The sequence below is a fragment of the Canis aureus genome, chromosome 1 (assembly GCF_053574225.1).
Source record: "Canis aureus isolate CA01 chromosome 1, VMU_Caureus_v.1.0, whole genome shotgun sequence".
NCBI lineage: Eukaryota > Metazoa > Chordata > Mammalia > Carnivora > Canidae > Canis > Canis aureus.
This window is the reverse complement of record NC_135611.1, coordinates 88962934-88986147: the sequence shown is the minus strand read 5'-3', so window position 1 is coordinate 88986147 and position 23214 is coordinate 88962934. Positions and strand designations below refer to the sequence as shown.

The 23214-nt window shown below is 42.4% G+C and overlaps 1 long non-coding RNA gene across 2 annotated transcripts in view; it reads right to left on the bottom strand.

Annotated features, from left to right (window-relative positions):
- Positions 1-23214, bottom strand: part of LOC144319576 (uncharacterized) — a 42835-nt gene that overhangs the window by 14534 nt on the left and 5087 nt on the right. For both annotated transcript variants that reach the window (XR_013385371.1, XR_013385370.1), the window contains exon 3: positions 22667-22779. This is a non-coding gene — a long non-coding RNA (uncharacterized LOC144319576). The remainder of the gene's footprint in view (positions 1-22666; positions 22780-23214) is intronic.

The window sequence follows — 23214 nt, the reverse complement described above, 5'->3', positions numbered from 1 at the left end:
AATTCTTTCTTGGGGACACCTGGATGGCTCAGTAGTTGAGTATCTGCCTTCGTTGGGATCCCTGCAGGGAGCCTTTCTCTATCTCTGCCTAGGTCTCTGCCTCTCTAGGTGTGTGTCTCATGAATAAATAAATAAAATATTTTTTAAAAAGAATTCTTAAAAAAATAAAAAAAGAATTCTTTCTTCGTCATCGGCTCCAGACCTTGCTCCACCAAACCTCATCAACATTACAAAACTGCATCACCCTGGACCCCCTGATTGTCCCATGATCTCTCAGCGCACGGTATTTCTTCCCAGCACTGATGGCAACAGGAATTAACTAGTCTAGAACATGCCGCCTCTGCTGGATTATACCCTCCATGAGGACAGAACCGTGTATCCCCAATTTACTGCTGTAGTGCCAGCACTGAACACAATTCCTTGCACACAGAAAGGTCCACATAAATATTAAATGAATGTGTGATGATTATGGGTTTCCCAGGGTAGCCCAAATAAATGTAGTTCTAAAAGTGATAATAAGAAATGTAAATTTTATAGAAAAATGGTTGGTGGGGGGATCCCTGGGTGGCTCAGCGGTTTAGCACCTGCCTTCAGCCCAGGGCGCGATCCTGGAGTCCCCGGAAGGAGAACCACATCGGGCTCCTTGCATGGAGCCTGCTTCTCCCTCTGCTTCTCTCTCTCTCTCTCCCTGTGTTTCTCGTGAATAAATAAATAAAATCTTAAAGAAAAAAAAAGGCTGGTGGGGGTGGGTGGGGGTGTCAGTGAGGGGTGTAGGGAAGGAGAAAAAATCCTTTTCCTTGAGTCATCTTAAGGTCGTCAAGTTGGGGCCCTGTCAATTAGACTGACAAAAGACAGGAGTACGTGGCTCTTGATCTGGGTGCTGTAAGTTTGAACCCCACATGTAGAGATAGATTACTTAAAAATAAAATCTTTTAAGAGGAGGGGCGCCTGGGTGGCTCAGTGGTTGAGTATCTGCCTTTGGCTCAGGTCATTATCCCTGGGTTCTGGGATCAAGTCCTACATCCGGCTCCCTGCAGGGAGCATCCTTCTCCCTCAGCCTGTGTCTCTGCCTCTCTCGGTCTCTCATGAATAAATAAAATCTTTTTAAAAAAAGAGAGAGAGAGAGAGAGACTAACAACAACAACAAAAAAAAACGAACAAGAAAGACAAATAGAATTTTATTAACATGTGCATTAACACATGAACACAAGGGAGAACCCAGGGATGAATAATCCAAAGGGGTAGTTGGAATGTGGGCTTCTGTACCATCTTGGGTTAAGAAAGGCAAAAGGTTTTTGGCCTTCTAGTCAGGATAGGCAAGTTTTAGAACGGTGACCTTGAGAAATATGGTAAACAGACTTGTTTAGTAAACTTTGTAATGCAGATTTAATCTAGGTCCTCTCCACCAATAAGAAAAAAAAAAAAAAAAAGAGTCCTTAGATCTTCCGGGTAAGGGGGAGGGAGGTATTTTTACAGTTGGAAACATCCTTTAGAAATGTAAATTACAAAAAAAAAAAGAAATGTAAATTATCCTTTACAAAAGGAAAACAGTATCTAGTTTGTAGAGTTTTTCCTGTTTAGGGCTGATTCTCCCTGGCCTTGAGTCCAGAATAATTCATACCCCAAAAAGGCATATTTTGGAGTGGTACATTCTGGTACCCTTCACTTAAGCCAAACATTAGAGATTTACAAAACTACAAAATAATGCCATTCTTTCTTTTTATAAGATTTTATTTATTTATTCATGAGAGACAGAGACATAGGCAGAGGGAGAAGCAGTCTCCACGCAGGGAGCCCAATGTAGGACTCGATCCCAGGACCCCGGATCACGACCTCAGTTGATGGCAGACGCTGAACCTCTGAGCCACCCAGGTGACCCCACCTTTTTTTTTTTTTTTTAAGATTTTATTTATTTATACATGAGAGACACACAGATTGAGAGAGGCAGTGACACAGGCAGAGGGAGAAGCAGGCCCAATGCAGGGAGCCTGATGTGGGACTCGATCCTGGGACCTCAGGATCACACCCTGGGCAGAAGGCAGGTGCTCAACCACTGAGCCACCCAGGCGTCCCTAAATAAATAAAATCTTAAAAAAAAAACAACAAAAAGTAATCTCCGTGTCTGTGTGGAGTCCCTGTACATATCCAGTACATTTGATTGTCTCCTGTTCACCTATCTCTTGTCAGTTTGCTTTTTTTTTTCCTTAAGATTTTATCTCTTTATTTGAGATAGAGGGAGAGACTGAGAGGGAGTATGAGCAGGAAGGGGGCAGAGGGAGAGGGGAAAGACTCCTCGCTGAGCAGGGAGCCCAGTGTGGGGCTCCATCCAGGACCCTGAGATCAGGACCTGAGCTGAAGGCAGATGCTTCCCTAAGCCACCCAGGCAACCCCAATTTCTTAGTTTAACTAGAAGGACCCTTGAAGGGGACAGGAGCTCTTGCTCTCTGATTACCCACAAACAAAAGCTCTGTGGAGTTCTCTATAGCTTTTTTTTAAAGACTATTTTTAGAGCAGTTTTAGGTTCACAGCAAAAATGAGCAGAAAGTACAGGGGTTTTCCCATATGCCCTTTGCCTCCCCTACTCCCAGCTCATGGACAGGCTCCCCTGTTATCAAATCCCCACCAGGGTGGTTCATTTATTAAGATGGATGGACCGACACTGACAGTTGGTAATCATTGACAGATGGTTTACCTTAGAGTTCAGTCTTGCTGTTATGCCTTCTATGGTTTCAGACAAATGCATAATGACACATACCCATTATTCCAGTGAAGGAGGTGAGGACAATTCAAAATATGCGGCTGCAGCATACTATTTTGGTCAGAAGGCACTCGAAAAACAGAAAGCACAGGGAGAGACTTTCTCTGACCTCCTCTTATCTACCTCCTTTCATAGGCAAAAGAAACTCGCTTGTCATAAATCCCCTCCCTAGGAATTTCATCATCCCGGAGGTTTGACCTTTACCTTAGGAGAGGAGACTAGATGTTGACACCACACCCAGACAGACATTGTCACACACTATCCTACCTATCTCCCATTTATTCTTCTTAAGGGCCCATCTTTTTTTTTTTTTTTTCTTTGTTAAGATTTTATTTATTTTTCAAAACAAAATTTTTTTTTTAAATTTATTTTTCATGAGAGACAGAGAGAGAGAGGCAAAGACACAGGCAGGGGGAGAAGCAGGCTCCCTGTGGGGAGCCCAATGTGGGACTCCATCCCAGGACTCTGGAATCATGACCTGGGCCCAAGGCAAATAGATGCTCAACCACTGAGCCACCCAGGCACCCCAAGAGCCCATCTATCATTTTTAATAAATATTTACTTTCCCCTAAGGGACCTACAGCCCCTGTCTTCTTCCCCAGGAAGATCTTACATAAACTCAAATCTCAATTAGTAAGTTTATATACATTTTCTCCTGTTAATCTACCTGCTGTCAGTTTATCCCATAAACCCAGCTATTACACCAGAGGGAAAGCCTTCCTCCCCTACAATATTATTGTTAAAGAGAAAACCACAGACCCAATATGGCATCACTCAGGCCAAATCACCAACCACGGTTATAACCTAATGTAATTGTAGTTTCAACTTTTTCCAGAATTGCAGTCTTAACTGGACAGTCAAGAATCTTCTGCTCTGCATCGGTGAGGAGATCTACCACAAGGGCCCTCCCCATTCCTCAGGGGAAGATGAGGTCATGTGCCTGATAAGACACTCCCTCCCAACTTCTCCCCCAGGGGAAAGTGACCTTGCCTGGAACTGTCCCTTTTTTTTCTTGCCCTACCCTCCTTCCTATAAAAACCCTCCAACATCTACAACTCCTGGGAGCTCCCCCCTACCAGATGGGATGCTGCCCGATGCTTAATGAAGCCAATTAGATCTTCAAATATGCTCGGTTGAACTTTGCTTTTTAATAGCATCATACAGAGTATTTTCACTGCCCTAAAAAGCCCGGGTTCTGCCTCTAAAGAGGTCCTGAGTTTTTGTGTTTGTTTGTTTGTTTGTTTTTGTGGATCTACTGCACCATCCTTTCCTCATAGTAATCCCACAATCCCACTTAGGTTTTCTGAATTTCTAGAATTAACGTTGAGACCAATTCTAGACCACCAAGAGCCTCTGACAGCATCCCCTATGCTGTCATTGCCTACCTTCTTCCTTTGTGGCCCATTTTTGCCTCTTTTAAGGGCCCTTTGATTCAATTTTATGCATCACCTGCTGAGACCTGCTTCTTCCAGATCTGGTACTAGTCCCTTGAAACCTAAAGGCACAGGGGATGGAGGAGGAAACATTGGTCTGTCCTCAGGTGGAGCTACCCATAGATAATGGAAACTTTACAAGGACCTGACTCCTTTATCCTAAGCCAGGTATGTGCCCACCTCTGGGAGGCGGAAGCAGGGAGCAAGAAAATGAATCCTACCTCCTGTTCCAACTTGGCAGTGTCTGGATGGGTACCTGCTAGCTCCCCTGACATTGCTTCCAGAAGGGGCTTCCGGCCTTGGTAAGCTCACTGTCCTTAAATCCCAGCTCTAATGGGTGGGGTCTTTCAGGGGTTTTGAAAAAAACTTAAGGAGCACCTGGGCGGCTCGCTCGATTAGATTAAGCTCCCAACTCCTGGTTTTGGCCCAAGTCATGATCTCAGGGTCTTGGAATCAACCTTGGAGTCTGGCTTCACACGCTCATCACATCACACAGTCGGCTTGTGCCTTTCCCTACCCCTCTGATCCTACCCCTGCTCATGCTCAAGTGCTTTCTCTCTCTTCCTCTAAAGCAAATAAATGAAAATTTAAAAGAAAAGAAAAAACTAAGAGAAAGTTAAAAAGATTGCAAGAAGCTATGAAAACATCATGGTGAACATCCTTCCAGACACTGGGATATAAGTGGGCCTCAGTTTGCTTTTCACAACCGACCTGATCATCCTGATGATCATCTTTGTGGTTTGTGACCACTGTGTGATTCAGCAACAAACTGCAGCCTCTGGTCTGGCTGCTTTTCCTTTTCTTGGGATTTTTCACCAGTGTTTAAGAACATTTTGCCAGGTCCACCTCATGCCCGAGGTAAAATGCACACGCCATAGATAAAGGTAAAATCATCAGGCTCCCAAGGAGAATTCACTCACCATACAAACCACTGGACAAACTCTAGGGGCAGAGCAGAAGTCTTTGACCAACTCCCGACTCCCCAGAGGAATTCCTCTGTAGAGCAGGAGAGAAGTCAGGGGCCACAGAGATGATGAACAGTCTTGTTAGGAAAATCAGAGCCACCTCTAGTGGAGGGATGTTGGTGGGGCAGAGAAGGGAGGGAGGAAGTTGGAACTTTAGAGGCATTACTAACAACCCCTGTCTCTCCCCCATCCCTTCCTCGCACCCCACCCTCCCCATGGCAGAGAAAAAGGCGTCCCTGGGGCAGCTTGAAAGGAAGGAGAGATTCCCAGGGGCTCTGGGAAGTGAGGTCACTGTTGGGAAGGCAGGACATTCCCAGTGGAAAGCATTCAGCGCTGCTTTGGGGCTGCAACCCTATAAATACATTCTTGTCTAAGATCTGATACATGGGCTCAGAAGATGGGCCATTAAAAAAATAAACAGTATTAATAATATTAATAATCAAGAGTGTCAGCAGTGTTGAAATTTTTCTGGAACGGTTTCCTGAGTTGCCTAATGCCCAGAGAAGGAAAATAATAGTGTTCAGTCATAAATTACAGGATTAGTGCACATAGCTATCAAGATGATGAGCCAGAGCTTGTAAATTGGTTTTGTTTTGGTCTAATAGATGTTTTTCCTCTGTGTGTGTGTGTGTGTGTGTGTGTGTGTGTGGTTTCATCACTTTTTTTTGCCTCTGGCTCTTTCTGATTAAAAAAAAACTTTAAAGAGGTAGGACATGACACATCAGATGGATCTGTGTTTATGTTTAAAAAAAAAATACTGGAGCAGCCCAGGTGGCTCAGCGGTTTAGCGCCACCTTCAGCCCAGGGCGTGATCCTAGAGACCCGGGATTGAGTCCCACATCGGGCTCCCTTCATGGAGCCTGCTTCTCCCTCTGCCTGTGTCTCTGCCTCTCTCTCTCTCTGTGTCTCTCATGAATAAATAAATAAAACCTTAAAAAAAAAAAAACAAACTGGCTCACTACACATGCTGAAGGGGGACGCTATTAAGAGCAGTGTTTTTGCCTTTATTCAAAGATTCATTTATTCAACTGACTTTATAGATTGCCCACTTGGTCCAAGCCAGGAGCTAGGACACCAAGGTGAACACACATTCTCTCCCCTCAAACAGAAAAGTAAACAAATAAAATGTATTGGGAAGAGTTCTGATCAATGAAAATTGTAAATCAAGACTGCCTCATATTCACTGAGACATATGTATGATACTTTTAAAATTATAAACGGTAGTACGGTTGACCCTTGAACAACACAGTTTTGAACTGTGGGGGTCCACTTTTTTTTTTTTTAAGATTTTATTTATTTATTCCTGAGAGACACACAAAGAGAGGCAGAGGGAGAAGTAGGCTCCACGCAGGGAGCCTGATGTGGGACTTGATCCCAGGTCTCCAGGATCACGCCCTGGGTTGAAGGTGGCGCTAAACTGCTGAGCCACTTGGGCTGCCCCAGGTGGGTTTTTTACAGCACAATACTGTAAATGTACTTTCATGGATTTTCTCTTCCTAATGATTTTCTTTTTTTAAAATTTTATTTATTTATTTGTGAGAGAAAGAGAAAAAAAAACACAACAGGGAGGAGGAATAGAGAGAAAAGGGAGGCAGACTTCCCCACAGCAGGGAGCTCCATGCAGGGCTTGATCCCAGGACCCTGGGATCATGACCACAGCAGAAGGCAGATGCTTAACCAACTGAGCCCTGCCCCCTCCCCGCCCCACATACCTACCCCTCCTTATGATTTTCTTACTAGGGACACCTGGGTGGCTCAGTGGTTAAGTATCTGCCTTGGGCTCAGGCCATGATCCTGGGGTCCTGGCACCGAGTCCCATATCGGGCTCTCTACATGGAGCCTGCTTCTCCCTCTGCCTGTGTCTCTCTGCCTCTCTCTCTCTCTCTCTTACTCTCTCTCTGTGTGTCTCTCATGAATAAATAAATAAAATCTTTAAAAAAATTATTTTCTTACTAACATTTTCGTCTATCTCACTTTATTGTACTAATAGAATGTATAACATATGCAACATACAAAATACATGTTAATCCACTGTTTCTGTTACTGGTAAGGCTTCCAGTCAACAGCAGACTATTAGTAGCCAAGTTTGGGGGAATCACTGGTGGTACTCAGATTTTCAACCGCGCAAGGGTTGGCGCCCGCCCATCACCCCTGCGTTGTGCAAGGGTCAATGGTACACTGTACAGACTGCTTTGCACCTTTTTTTTTTTTAAGATTTTATTTATTTATTTATGAGAGACATAGAGAGGCAGAGGGAGAACAGGCTCCCTGCGGGGAGCCCGATGCGGGACTCGATCCCAGGACCCAGGATCACAACCTGAGCCTAAGGTGGACGCTCAGGCGCCCCTCGGATTTGGTTTTTTGTTTTGCTTCTTTACTGTACAATATGCCCTGGAGGATAGTCTACCTAGTAGTTGTGCATTTTAAATAGATGCTATGGCCGTAAGCAAGCAGTGGGCAAGAGGATTTGGGCAGCCTGTCCAGGGCTTGGTGCCTGGTTAGGAGTGGGAGGCATCTAGGCCAGTGCTCCATCTACTGGAAATTTCACTCACCCTCTTGCACTTCTCTAGAGTTGCTCTAGCAGAAAAGGGCAAACCTGGAAGCTACTTTATTTATGCTCCATCCCAAGACCCTGGGATCATGACCTGAGCTGAAGGCAGATCCTTAACTGACGGAGCCCCTCCACCCCCTTCCGCGCCGCCTGGGTCTTAAATTTTCTAAGCGCTCCATCACAGAAGTACAAGTGCTTAACAACCCCCTTTGGATTTATACACCTGGATTTGAAACCTTACGATAAATTGCATTCGTCACAATAATGGAAAATCAGTAGTGATTTATCATACACTAGCCCAGCGCTTAGCCCACCAGATCCGAAGCATAAATAAAATAGCTTCCAGGTTTTGCCCTTTTCTGCTAGAGCAACTGTAGACAGCCCAGCAATAGTTGGAGCAATAGAAGTATATTTGTTTGGGATGGTTGTCGGGTTTCGGGTTTGTTTGGTTTTTGTTTTATTTTGCTATGATAATTCTCAAATAACTTTTAACTTTTTTTAAAAAAAGGTTTATTCTCTTAGTTGCTCCTTCATAATCCAGAAATCAGTCAAGTGCTGTGCATGAGATGCAGCTTGCACACTGAGGCGAGTCTCCACTTTCCATCCACCTAATCTTGCACGGGCATTAGTAGGATTCTCAATGAGACAGACGTCCGTGTGACATGGACTGGACAGTGGGGTTTCCCATGGGTCAGCACTGATTTCTCCCTCCACAATGACACAAAGGCAAATACCAACAAAACTCTGCCTTCCTCAGTTTCAGGACTCACTTATCGAAAGCCTTCTTTCTTCTGGTGATGACACACAGTAAACATCTGCCCTGCCAACTCCCTCAGAAATTCCACTAGACCTAAGGGCTCAATTAGGTAAACAAAGACAGGGCCATCTCTTCTCTCCGCTGATGGGCAGCTGCCGTGAAGTCACACTTGGCACCATTGTGTTCTAGCATGGCACAGTCACTAGCACTCACACTTAAAGCTGAGAAACAATACCTTCAATAAAGGGTCTAGATGTGGAGAGTATAATGTCCTGGAGGTACCCAGAATAAGAAGTCAGTTCTGACCAACTTGCTTTGAGCACCTATTGTATGCACTGTCACACTCTTCTCATACTCTACAGTCTGGTCGGCAAGAAAGGCAGAAGCATAATGCCTTCGATCCAGAACCCAAAATTGCATTCAAAGAGAGGCTTAATATAACATACCATATCAGTTCAAGGAAATTGGCAATTGTTTTTGATTTAGGGAAAGATTGGAGGAGAAGGCCTTGAAGGATGAACAAACTGTAGCAAGTGGAGAGGAGAGGAGGCACTCCATGCCAAGGAGTCAACTGGAAGGACAAATGGGGCCATTTCTGATAGGGGAGAGATTTGAACAGAGGTGGGAAGAATGTGAATCCAGATAAAGTAAGCAGTCTGGAATCTGGGGAGCAATGAATGAGTGAAGAGGGGATGGACAAGGGGCTAGATTTAGGGGCCATGAATCTGTAGATAAGGGATTGGAGTATGCTCCTGCTCCTGTATTCTTGCTCCATGCAAGAATTTGGAGGAAGGGGGGATCCCTGGGTGGCGCAGCGGTTTAGCGCCTGCCTTTGGCCCAGGGCGCGATCCTGGAGACCCGGGATCGAATCCCACGTCGGGCTCCCGGTGCATGGAGCCTGCTTCTCCCTCTGCCTGTGTCTCTGCCCCTCTCTCTCTCTCTCTCTCTCTGTGACTATCATAAATAAATAAAAATTAAAAAAAAAAAAAAAAAAAAAGATTTTGGAGGAAGGAAGAGACATGTTTATAAACTATATGGCTGGGACGCCTGGGTGGCTCAGCAGTTGAGTGTCTGCCTTCGACTCGGGGTGTGATCCTGGAATCCTGGGATCGAGTCCCATGTCAGGCTCCCTGAATGGAGCCTGCCTGTGTCTCTGCCTCTCCTCTGTGTCTCTCATGAATAAATAAATTTAAAAAAAATTAAAAAAACTATATGGCTTTATTAGTCACTGTACTACAACTGTTACATCAAAAACAGGAAGATGTGGGATCCCTGGGTGGCGCAGCGGTTTGGCGCCTGCCTTTGGCCCAGGGCGCGATCCTGGAGACCCGGGATCGAATCCCACATCGGGCTCCCGGTGCATGGAGCCTGCTTCTCCCTCTGCCTGTGTCTCTGCCTCTCTCTCTCTCTCTGTAACTATCATAAATAAATAAAAATTAAAAAAAAACAAAAAACAGGAAGATGTCATGTCATCTATTAAATTTGGACCTTCTACCATGGTTAGTAAAAAGCTACAGCTAGTTCAGGGAATTTTATTATTCGTGGCAGAGTTTTGCTTATGACCTAATATCTTTATTAAGTCTTTTATGAGACTTTGGCATGCAGAGAAATTACGATGTTATTTCTCAGAATTGATCTATGTAACATTCTATAATTAGCACTTACTAGTTTTTTCTCTTCTTAAAAAATAGTGTTTGTTTTTCTTTTAAACAAGGAGAATTTGCGGGTATGGAAATGATAAGATCAGATCTATGTTTGTTTGTTTTCCCCCATCACCTATTTTACCCATTCCCCATCTACCTCCCCTCTGGCAACCACCACTTTCTTCTTTCTTCTCTATAGTTAAGAGTCTGTTTTTTAGTTTGTCTCTTTTTTTCTTTGTTAGTTTCTTTTGTTTCTTAAATTCCACATATGAGTGAAATCAATCATATGGTATTTTTCTGCCTCTGACTTAATCTACTTAGCATTATGCCCTCTAGATGCATCCCTATTTTTTTTTAAGATTTTATTTATTTATTCATGAGAGAGAGAGAGAGAGAGAGGCGGGGGGTGGGGGGGGTGGGGGGGCAGAGACACAGGCAGAGGGAAGCAGGCTCCATAAAGGGAGCCCGATGTGGGACTCAATCCCGGGTCTCCAGGATCACGCCCTGGGCTGAAGGTGGTGCTAAACCGGTGAGCCACCTGGGCTGTTCTAGATGCATCCCTATTGTTGCAAATAGCAAGATTTCATTCTTTCTTATGGCTGAGTAATATTCCATTATATATATATATATATAGAGAGAGAGAGAGCTTATATACATAGATATATGTGTATATGTGCATATGTGTATATATATATATATATTTCCCACTCTTCTTTATTTATTCATCTATAGATGGACACTTGGGCTGCTTCCATCATTTGGTTATAATAAATAATATTGAAATAAACATAGGGGTGTATATATCTTTTCAAATTAATATTTTCATGTCCTTTGGGTAAGTAGTCAGTGGTGACATTACTGGATCATATGGTAATTAATTTTTTGAGGAACCTCCATACTGTTTTCCACAGTGGCTGCACTAGTTTGCATTTCCACCAACAGTGCACAAGGGTTCCTTTTTCTCCACATCCTCACCAACACTTGTTGTTTCTTACGTTTTTGACTCTAGTCATTCTGGCAGGTGTGAGGTGATATCTCCTTGTGGTTTTTATTTGCATTTTCCTGATGATGAGTGATGATAAGCATCTTTTCATGTGTCTATTGACTGTATGTCTGAGAGAAATGTCTGTTCGTGTGTTCTGTCCATTTTTTAATTTTTTAAAAATTTATTTATTTATTTTATTATTATTTGTTTATTCATGATAGACATAGAGAGAGAGAGAGAGGCAGAGACACAGGCAGAGAGAGAAGCAGGCTCCATGCAGGGAGCCCAACAAGGGACTGGATCCCGGGACTCCAGGATCACACCCTGGGCCAAAGGCAGGCGCCAAGCCGCTGAGCCACCCAGGGATCTCCCCTTGTCCATTTTTTTAATTGGATTATTTTTTTTTCGGATGTTGAGTTCTATCAGTTCTTTATATATTTTGGATACTCTTTATCAGACATATCATTTGCAAATATCTTTTCCCATCCCAGAGGTTGTCTTTTAGTTTTGTTGGTGGTATCCTTCATTGTATGAAGCTTTTTGTTTTGGTATAATCCCAATAGTTCATTTTTTATTGTTTCCCTTGCTTCAGGACACATAGCTAAAAAATGTTGCTATAGCCCATGTCAGAGAAATTATTGCCTGTACTCTCTGCTAGGATTTTTATGGTTTCAGGTCTTACATTAGATTTTTCATCCATTTTGAGTTTATTTTTTAAACTTTTTTTTTTTTTTTTCTTGAGAGAGAGAGAGAGAGAGAGAGAGAGTACAAGTGGGGGGGAAGAGCTGAGGGAGAGGGAAAAGCAAATTCCCTATTGAACAGGGAGCCTGATGTCAGACTTGATTCTGGAACTATGGGATCATGACCTGAGCCAAAGGCAGATGCTTAATCCACTGAGCCACCCAGATACCCATTTTGAGTTTATTTTTGTATAGTATAAGAAAGTGTTCTAGTTTCATTCTTTTGCATGTAGCTGTCCAGTTTTCCCAACACCATTTGTTGAATAGACTGTCTTTTCCCCATTGCATATTCTTGTCTCCTTTGTCAAAGATTAATTGACCATATAATTGTGGGTCATTTCTGGGCTCTGAAATGGCCCAAGCCATGAATAATCTCCAGTTATACACAAATGTTTTTGGGGAAAGGGCTGGGGAGGAGGAGGCACCAGGAAAAGAACAGTAAACAAGGGTAAGGTTAATGTGCAGATTTAAATCTTTGTCTTCAGGACACCTGGTGGCTCAGTAGTTGAGCATCTGCCTTTGGCTTAAGCCTTTGGCTTAAGGCCCTGGGATCAAGTTCTGCATCAGGTCCTCCACAGGGAGCCTGCTTCTCCCTCTGCCTGTGTCTTTGCCTCTCTCTGTGTGTCTATCATGAATAAATAAATAAATAAAATCTTTAAAAAAATCTTTGTCGGGCAGCCCTGGTGGCGCAGCGGTTTAGCGCCGCCTGCAGCCCAGGGCGTGATCCTGGAGACCCTGGATCGAGTCCCATGTCAGGCTCCCTGCATGGAGCCTCTTTCTCCTGTGTCTCTGCTCTCTCTCTCTCTCTCTCTCTCCCTGCATTTCTATGAATAGACAAATAAAATCTTTTTTTTTTTTTTTTAAATCTTTGTCTTCTTCATTGATAAGAATTTCTAGAGATTTAGAGACCTCCTTCTCTTCTTGGTGCAGAAAGGAAGACAAATGTAAATTGCTCTTAAAAAACCAAGTAACTTCTACTTGGTTTTCAGGGCTTCTTTCCTGCCTGACGTTTTTCAAAAAAAAAAAATCATCGTCCTAAAATAATCCATATGCCAAAGAGATATATTCTGGGGTGGCAAATTCTGCTTCTCTTCATTCCAAATCATTTCTGACTTATCTGGATATTTGAGATTAACTCGCTATGATAATATCATGCGGAAGTCACAAAACAAATCATACCCCACAGTCACACAAATTAGTGGGATACATCTTAAAAACTGAACATGTTCTCCTTTGACTTGTTCTAATTTGCTTTCCCTGGAAACTTGCAGAGAAATGAGTATATTTGCTCTAGGTGGACTCTTGTTTTCTTATTGATATGAAAAGCAGTACAAGGAAATGGAGTTGTTTTTCATGTGAGGAGGGGCAATCCTTGTAAATATAGGCAGAGCCAGTGCAAATTTATAAGGTAAGGACAGCCCAGATGGCTCCGCGGTTTAGCGGGGCCTTCAGCCCAGCGCGTGATCCTGGAGACCCGCGATCGAGCTCCACATCGGGCTCCCTGCATGGAGCCTGCTTCTCCCTCTGCCTGTGTCTCTGCCTCTCTCTTTCTCTGTCTCTCATCAATAAATATATAAAATAAAATAAAATAAAATAAAATAAAATAGTAAATAAATAAATAAAATAAATAAATATATATATAAAATCTCTTAAAAAATTCATAAGGTAAGAATTTTGAGGTGTGTATGAGTTTGCAAAATTTTCCACAAGACTCAGAAAGCACACGATAGTTAGGGTTAAATAATACATGTCCAAGCCGGGAAAGCAGAGACTCTACAATTTATAAAGGTGCAATAAGTGCACCATGACCTGCTGAAAACTCATCAATAATGGCTTATCTCCTGGCGGTTTATTTTTCCTATCCATAATCCTTCATCTGAAATATTTGGGCCAAATGTTTTGGAATGCAGAGCTCTTCAGGATTATCAAGAATATACTACATAGCATTGCAAAATACATCCAGCGGTCTGGGGCAGTACTTCATAATTAAACCCATGGATATATCCACAGGGAAATGTATGATTACTTATACTAAGTAGAATAAATACGGATCATAAACAGACTTAAATCAATTCAGGTCAGATTTTGCTGCCAAATTTGCTTAGCACCAGGGGAACCTGAGTGGCTCAGTGGTTAAGCATCTGCCTTTGGCTCAGGTTATGATCTCTGGGTCCTGGGATCGAGTTCTGCATCAGGTTCCCTGCAAGGAGGCTGGTTCTCCTCTGCCTATGTCTCTGCCTGTCTCTCTGTGTCTCTCATGAATAAATAAATAAAATCTTATAAAAATTTTGTTAAGCACCAAAATTTGGTTTCAGAGACAAAACTCTAAAATTTCAGAATTGAGGCTGAGGGATTATGGATCTGCATGACCTTCCTCTGTATGATTGCAAAAAGCAAGCCATCACTTGGTACAATCTCATGAGTGGCTATAATGCTATGACTCAAGAATCTGGATCTAGGTAGGAATGAATGACTCAGCATCAATTCCTTCCTCACAAAGTGGATAAGTCTGTAATAGGAGGTCCTTTGTTGGGGGGCTATTTAGCGTATATTAGCGGGATCTGAAAATAGACAAGTAAGAACCACAATGCATTTGCGGGGTGCTTTCATCTGGCTCAGCAGAAGGCAAAACCCTATGAATCATATCCATCCAGGCAGGTGCAAGCCACAGACAACCGATATCTCCCAAGTGAATTTGAAAGGATCTTATTACCCCGGATCCTAAGAGGGTTGTTGCCCGTTGTCTTGGGAACCATAGGTAAGGATAATTAACCCAGCTCCTCATTTTAGTGACTCCTCGGCTCTTGATACAATTTCTCACAGACATGGGTGCCTAACAGTTGCCAGACCCGCATTTGGGATGTATTTCTCCTGGAGAGTTGACGTGTAATTGTGGCTGTTCCGTCCAGGACAGAGAGCATGGACCATGCTCTCCAAACAGGCCACACATTGGACTACCTCTGGTTTCTGTCTCTTGGGTTTCAAACTGGCAAGTGTGAGGCAAAACAACCTGGATAATGTGGTTCATAGGATGGCTTGGGAGCCAGGTGAGTAGCTTTGTTTTGTCCTCAGTGTGAGTATTCAGTATAGAAGGAACACACAGAATTTTCTGGACAGGAGCATTTAGTCATATCAAGTCATAAAATTATTATTTTACTTTTGATTTATTATTTTGTAGGGAATCATACTTTGATGAGGAATGTGGTTCCCTATACCGAATTTAATGTTTCAGCTCAACACACATTATTGTATCTTTGTGCCAGATATAAGCCCTGTCTGCAGAGTGGAGATGCTAGGCTACAGTAAGCCTGGTAGGATATATGTGTAATTAGGAATAGCCATAGGAAGCAACTTAGACTAATTTTTTAAAAATATTTTATTTATTTATTTGACAGAGAGCACAAGCAGGGGGGAGCAGCAGAGGAAGAGAGAGAAGCAGGCTCCTCACTGAGTAGGGAACCCAACATGGGGCTTATCCCAGGACCCCCGGATAATGACCTGAGTTGAAGCCAGATGCTTAACCAACTGAGCCACCCAGACACAGAGCTTTGACTAACGTGAGCAGAAAAGTGTGAGCAGAAAAGCTTACAGGAAAGCTTGTTGGCAGACTCAGCTGGCATGGGCTTTTGCCTACATGATGCCCTAGATGACTGAAGGTGGAGGACTCATCTCAGACCTATGAGGGTCAAAACATAGGCAAACACAGCAGGGCAGAAAGACCAGAAAATCCTTGTCCCCTGTTTCAATCTCTGAGCTGTTGTACCAAAATGAGACTGTCTGCCTTCAGATATTTATGATGTAAAAAACAGAACAACAACAATGAAACAGACCTCTATCTTGTTTGGCCACTTTGGTTGAGATTCTGTTCTCTGTAGCTGATCATAATTGTAATACACTATCTTAGAGTTTTTATCTTTGCATATATATAATTTCTAGCATTAACAACAACCTACGAGGCAAATAATATTATCCTCAGTTTTAAAAGGTGAAACGGGTACCTGGGTGGCTCAGTTGGTTAAGCCTCTGATTTCTGCTCAGGTCACAATCTCTGGGTCCTGGGATCAAGACCCATACCGAGCTCTCTGCTCAGCAGGAGAGTCTACTTCTCCCTCTGCCCCTCTTCTCTTTCTCTCTCAAATAAATAAAATCTTGAAAGAAAGAAAGAAAAGAAAAGAAAACAGGTTCAAGTAGGTCTAGGGAGCTTACCTCAGTACACAACTAGAAAGTGAGCACACATGGGGACAGATGCCCAGGTCTGGGGACTCCCAAACCCATGCTCTTTCTCCACCTGTACCAGGGGCCTCTCTCCAGAGTTCTTGGACTGGCAGAGAGGCAGGGTGCAGGATGGGGGTGGGGAGGGGGAGGAGACGACTGGTCCAAGTCTTTTATAGAAGCACACATGGTTACAAGGCCTTGAACCAATTCATTAACATGCGCTTGTTAAAAAATTGAAGGAGTTAGCTCAGATCCTACAGCTTTTCATACTTTTCCTCTGGGCACAATTGTTTTCAATTCCTGTTCATCAGAATGCAGAGCCACAGCTATTCTGTATGTCCCACTTACTATTCTGCAGCTCTCAACTAATAGTATTTCTTGATGTTCTTATATATCCCACAGTATTTTATTTTATTTTATTTTATTTTTTTCCCACAGTATTTTAAATTACAAAAATGCCAAATGCAATCTGTAAAATGCTGAAATGGGGAGGGAAATTATCTGTGGTGTCACTACCCCAAATAAGACAAATACAGTTTGCATTTTGGTGTGTTTTGTTCCTGTCCTTCTGCCCCTGTGTTTCAGCTTTGCATAGTGGTAATCATGGTAGGGAATTTTGGATTCTGTAATATTCATTTACACTGAATATTACATTGTAAGTATTATCTACAAGCTCCATGAGGGCAAAACGTCCTTTTTTTGTGCGTCATTGTATGTCATTGTATTGTCTGAGCTCAGCATGATATAGTAAAGCTGGCTCAATAAGTATTTGTTGAGTGAATAAATGTTGCTACATACTCTTCATAGTTAACATATATATGCCCACATAATGTACCTTTCAATGGATATGTCTTAGTTTATTTAATATGCCATAATTACTGGATATTTTCAGTTTTCCATTTTTTGCTCTTATGAATAATGTGTTGTTGAAAAGTTCTGTGCATATAGTCTTTTCTGTATTTGTGCTATTGTCTGAACATAGGAGCCTAGGGTAAAATATAATTTTTATGAGTCTAGATATGCTTTTTGAAAATGCTTTCAGAAAGGGTGGGAGCAGTTTACAATGGCAATGGCAATGTAGCAGTTTCTTCATACCCTCACCTGCCCTAGTTTGTGTTGTGTTTTTATTTTTTTATTTATTTTTTTAAAAAGATTTATTTATTTAAGATAGACAGAGAGGCAGAGACAGGCTCCATGCCGGGAGCCCGATGTGGGACTTGATCCTGGGACTCCAGGATCGCGCCCTGGGCCAAAGGCAGGTGCTAAACCGCTGAGCCACCCAGGGATCCCCATGTGTTGTGTTTTTAAATTGTTGCTATTGATTTCAGTGTAATAAGCCCTCAGTCAATTAGCATGCTTACGTAACCTCACTTTAGCATCCCAGGCATGGTGTGCCAAATACGTATTCATTAAAGTGTGAGCCCATGATTTTGGCCATGTCCCTAATACTCCCACTATTTCCCAATGTATCAAAACGCATGTGCGATTCAGTTGTATCTTAACCTTTAATTTCTATGACTGGCCTACATATGTAAATAGCAGTTATAATTATATATTATAATTTTATTTACAGCTTTTTGTTGTTTAGAACATTTTGAGCATCACATAAAAAAAGATGATTTTTACATTAGACCCTAGAAGTACTCATATTCTTGTTTTCTACAAAGTTGTTCAATGAAATTTATCTCTATATCTACATATGTTTCTATTGACATCTTTCTCCCTGGAAATTCATAGGCAATCCCAGCTCCAGGAAAACTATACTTTTCATGTGTGTTTAAAATTAATATTCACCAGAGACTTCACTAAAACTATACTAATCTTTGGACTGTTAAAAAGTGATCAACAGAAAGTATTATTTCTTTATGGGCCATTTATCAAAGTCCATCACTGAATGCCATAAAGTGGGCAGTGTGCCAATGACTTAAACTGCTGTTTTCTTAGAAAAACTTCCCAAAGTTTTGGCCACAGAACCTATCTTAGGTTTAGGAAGGACTTAAAGTATCATGCCAAAGCAGACTGGACTATAATGTGTGTTAAAGGGGCTCAAGATAACTGATGCAGGGATTTCTGAGCATGGAGAAGGGATGATCTTTGGCTACTCCTCTTGCCTTTCTTCTCAATACTCTGACAGGTAGCTACATGGGAGGTATTTATCTGCCCCATTTCTGCCTCTGCTTGGGGAGAAAGTGGAGCTGCTGTCTCCCTTGCCCCATGGAGGAGGGACCTCAGGTTTCTCCAGGGCCCAGGAGCAATCCTGTTCTTAGGCCAGACAGGTGTGACTGGGGGCAAGGCCAGGATAAGGAGTGTTGGAGGAGCACTCAGCAGCCACGTGACCTGTGCAACTGTGGCCAGCGTGTTCCTGAGAGCTGCAGCTGTCCTGTTCAATCTGCAGTTATACACCAGGCCCCATGACCACTACCTCTCACTAAGTTCCCATCAAAACACACATCTTCCTTCCCATTAGGATCATTACTTTATCAGCCAGAAGATACTGACACATCTTCTAGTTCATCCCATGTGTTTATTTTACTTTGCTTTTTTAAAAAGACTTAATTTTTTTTTTTTTTTTTGAGAGAGAGAGTGCATGACCTGGGGTGGGGGCTGTGGTGAGGGGCAGAGGGAGAAGTAGAAGCAGACTCCCCAACCCCCACCAAGCATGAACCCCTGATGGGTGGAGGTGGGAATGGGGGTGGGTGGGTGGTGGTGCTTAATTCGAGGACCCTAGGATCATGACCTAAGCTGAAGGCAGACACTTAACTGACTGATCCACCCCGCACCCTTTAATTTTACTTGCTTTTTTAAGATTTCATTTTTTTATTTGACAGGGAGAGAAAGCGAGAGAGCACGTGCATGAGAGCATAAGTAGCGGGGGGAAGCAGGCAGAGGGAGAGGGACAAGCAGGCTCCCTACTGAGCAGAGCCTGATGTGGGGCTCAATCTCAGGACCCCAGATCATGACCTGAGCCAAAGGCAGATGCTTCATCAACTGAGCCACCCAGGGGCCCCTTATTTTCTTTTCAATTAAATTCAAAACAGCACCCCCAAAAAGCAGAACTGTCTTTTCTAACATTTTCCTATTCCCCTAAATCACCTTTTCAATTAGCCAGAAGATAATGAGTATCCTTCTAACCCTTTTTCTATTATTTTGAATGTATATATATGTACACACTATGTGTATTAATTGCATAAAGAGGCTCATGCCAGATGTATTGCTCTGTACCTTGCTTTCTTCCTTAACAATGTGTCATGGACAACTTTGCATATTGAGTCATACAGACTACCTGTTTTTACCTGATAGAGAGCATTCCTCAAAATCAGTCAGTAGGTATACTATAAAAATATGTGACTCCCAAATCAGACAAGAAAGACATTCAGAATTCAGCTTATTCGATCATTTATCCTCCCTACATTTACATAGGAAAAATTTCAAAAATACAAAACAATGGAAAGACTAGTACAGTGAACACCCATATACTCTCCACTAGATTCAACAATTCTTACCACTCTTGTTGGCTGTTATTTCATTCCATGACAGAATTGTATGGTTGTAAAATGAAAAGCATACAAAAAGAAGCAGGATTTATCAAGGCCCAGGTCTTAAGAATTACAAAGGAAAGATGTTTATAAATCCAAAGAGTCAAAGGAAAGTAAAAAATCCACCCAACCGATTAACCTGGAAGATGCAGATTTCTATGAATAGAAGGAAGAATTAGTAATGTAAGGATGTGGGCAAAAAGCTATCCATTCTTGAAATTAGGGAGTGACTGGTGTGAATATAAAGAAGTTTAGGGATGCCTGAGTGGCTTAGCGGTTGAGTGTCTTCCTTTGGCTCAGGGTGTGATTCCCAGCGTACTGGGATCGAGTCCCACATCGGGCTCCCTGCATAGAGCATGTTTCTCCCTCTGCCTATGTCTCTGCTTCTCTTTCTGTGTCTCTCAGGAATAAATAAATAAAATCTTAAAAAAAAAAAAGTTTAGTGAGCTGTACCTTGATGCATTTTCTGGTTAGCTATGCAATATCAAACATACTTTGAAGGCAAAACCCAAATGGCATAGGGTGGTATATGTGTTTTCCTTGGTGGGTGAAATGAAGAACAATTCTCATCTACAAATTCTGGTCTTGCAATGATCTGACATCTTTTCTCTAAAAATCACCGAGAAAGTAATTGTCTGCCTAGAGAGTGGACATATTTTGATTCCAAAGGAAAATTTAGAGTCAAACATGGAAATGGAATATTATACAGCAGGAAAATTGGATGAAATACAGCTATATTCAACAACTCAATTAAATCCTAGAAATATAATCTGTAGTAAAAATTGTTAGTTGCAGGGCAGCCCCTGTGGCGCAGCGGTTTAGCGCTGCCTGCAGCCTGGGTAGTGATGCTGGAGACCCGGAATCGAGTCCCACATCAGGCTCCCTGCATGGAGCCTGCTTCTCCCTCTGCCTCTCTCTCTCTCTCTCTCTCTGTGTCTTTATGAATAAATAAATAAAATATAAAAAAAATTGTAAAAAAAAAAAAATTGTCAGTTGCAGACCACATAAAAAGTGTGATTCTATTTTTATAAATCTCCCAAAACAAGCAAATCCAAACAACATATTACTTAGGAAGATGTACATGTTTTGGGGGAAAATTGTTTTAAATATTTATTTATTTATTTATTTATTTATTTATTTATTTTAGAGAGAGAGAAAAAGCATGTGCATGTGGTGGGGGGAGCAGAGGGGAGAGAGAGAGAGAGAGAGAGAGTCTCAAGTCGACCCCATGCTGAGATCCCAACCTGAGCCGAAACCAAGAATCGGATGCTTAACGGACTGTGCCACCCAGACACCTCTAAAAAAGTTTTTTTTTTTTTAAGATTTTATTTATTATTATTTTTTAAATTAATTAATTAATTAATTAATTTATGATAGTCACAGAGAGAGAGAGAGAGGCAGAGACACAGGCAGAGGGAGAAGCAGGCTCCATGCACCGGGAGCCCGACGTGGGATTCGATCCCGGGTCTCCAGGATCGCGCCCTGGGCCAAAGGCAGGTGCCAAACCGCTGCGCCACCCAGGGATCCCAAGATTTTATTTATTTATTCATGAGAGACAAAGAGAGAGAGAGAGAGAGAGGCAGAGACACAGGCAGAGGGAGAAGCAGGCTCCATGTAGGGAACCCAATGAGGGACTCGATCCCAGGACTCCAGGATCACATCCTGAGCCAAAGGCAGATGCTCAACCGCTGAGCCACCCAGAAGTCTCTAAAAAAGTTTTCTTAATGAATTCATTATTTAGGATAGTGATTCCCTTGAAATGGATGAGGGTGGTTAGGTCTTGAAAGCACATGGCATCATCAAAAACACTGGTAATGTTCTATTGATTAACTGTGTGTTCATGTATTCGTTTTATTATATGCTTTCAAGGGTATATAGATGGTACATTGTTTATATGTATCAAATATCACATAATAAAGTTGTGTAAGGGGAAATAAAGGCTAGACTTACAAAATAGAATAATAAAACATGTAGTTATGCACTATTTACACAGCCATTCTTTTAATGGCATTTATTTATTTATTTAAGATTTTTATTTATTTATTCATGAGAGACACACACGCACACACAGAGAGAGAGAGAGAGAGAGAGAGAGAGAGGGGCAGAGACACAGGCAGAAGGAGAAGCGGGCTCCATGTAGGGAGCCTGATGTGGGACTCAATCCTGGGTCTCCAGGATCAGGCCCTGGGCTGAAGGTGGGGCTCAAACCACTGAGCCCCCTGGACTGCATTCTTTTAATGGCATTTAATTCTAATTTTTTTTGTATTCTAGTACACAGGAATAAGCATTCTTGAGTATAATTCTTTCCTTACTTGTGAGGATGGGGTAGATACCTGGAAATGGAATTGCTGGGTCAAAGGGTGAAAACCCTGCAGTTAAATGCAAGACTGGGGGGCAAGGTGCAGGAAGAGGGACTTGGAAGCAGGTGGTCAAAAGGTACAAAATTTGAGTTATAAATAAATACAAGAGACGTCATGATGACTATAGCTAACAGTGCCGTGTTATATACGAGAAAGTTAAGGGGGTAAATTTTAAGAGTTCTCCCCACAAGGAGAATACTTCTTTTTCTTTTTTCTTTTCCCCTTAAAAAAAATTTGTTTTTGAATTTTAAGTTAACTCTATAGCACATATAGGGCTTGAACTCATGCATGCTCCACCAATTAAGCCAGCCAGACACTTCCCTTTTCTCTTTGTATTGTATCTATATGGGGTGATGGATGTTAGTTGATCCTATTGTGGCAATCATTTCACAACAGATGTAAATTAAACAATCTTGCTGTTCACTTTAAGTCTATACAGTGATGTAAGTCAATTATTTTACAATAAAACTGGACAAAAAATGTCAAACATACACAGGCAGCAGGAAACAAAGTCAAGATTAGAAACAAAGCTCTTGGGACACCTGGGTGGCTCAGCAGTTGGGCGCCTTCCTTCGGCCCAGGTGTGATCCTGGGATCCAGGATAGAGTCCCACATTTGGCTCCCTGCATGGAGCCTGCTTCTCTCTCTGCCTGTGTCTCTGCCTCTCTCTCTGCATCCCTGATGAAAAAAAAAAAAAAAAAAAAGAAAAGAAAAGAAACAAACCTCTTTCTGGACTCTGTGGTGCACCTGTTGCCAGTAATGAAAACACCTGTCTTATCAAAGCAAGTGCCCCACTTCAGACTGATTTGACTTCTCCCCCATCCTGTCAGTCCAGCCTGCAGGTGAAGCACAGATCAGTTTCAGAACAACAGGATGCAGAACACAAGAACTCCCTGTCCCGAGAGGCAGCAGAATAGGGCTTTGTCTCCCAGAAAGGCAAGATGGTTTCTATGGGGCTGCCTTGGGGCCAGGGCAGGGAGGGAACCTCTGCTGAGCTCCAAGTCAGAACCCAGAGTTCTTGCCCCATTTTTCATGCCACTGCCCCTGGGGCCCATGGAGGCTTCTCTTTTTATTTCTCTGAGCAGATTTTGAAATGTGTAATCTTCAGAGTGGAAATGCTTAGCAGTTGCTGAAAATGCTCTTTTGTAGACTGTAGGAAAGCACAAAGGAATACATACAGCATGTACCCAGAATGAATAGAGTGGGTGGTAAAAACTGAGATAATGTCAGTTACCAGCTATGCCAGCCAGAGTCCCTTTCTTCCTACCTGA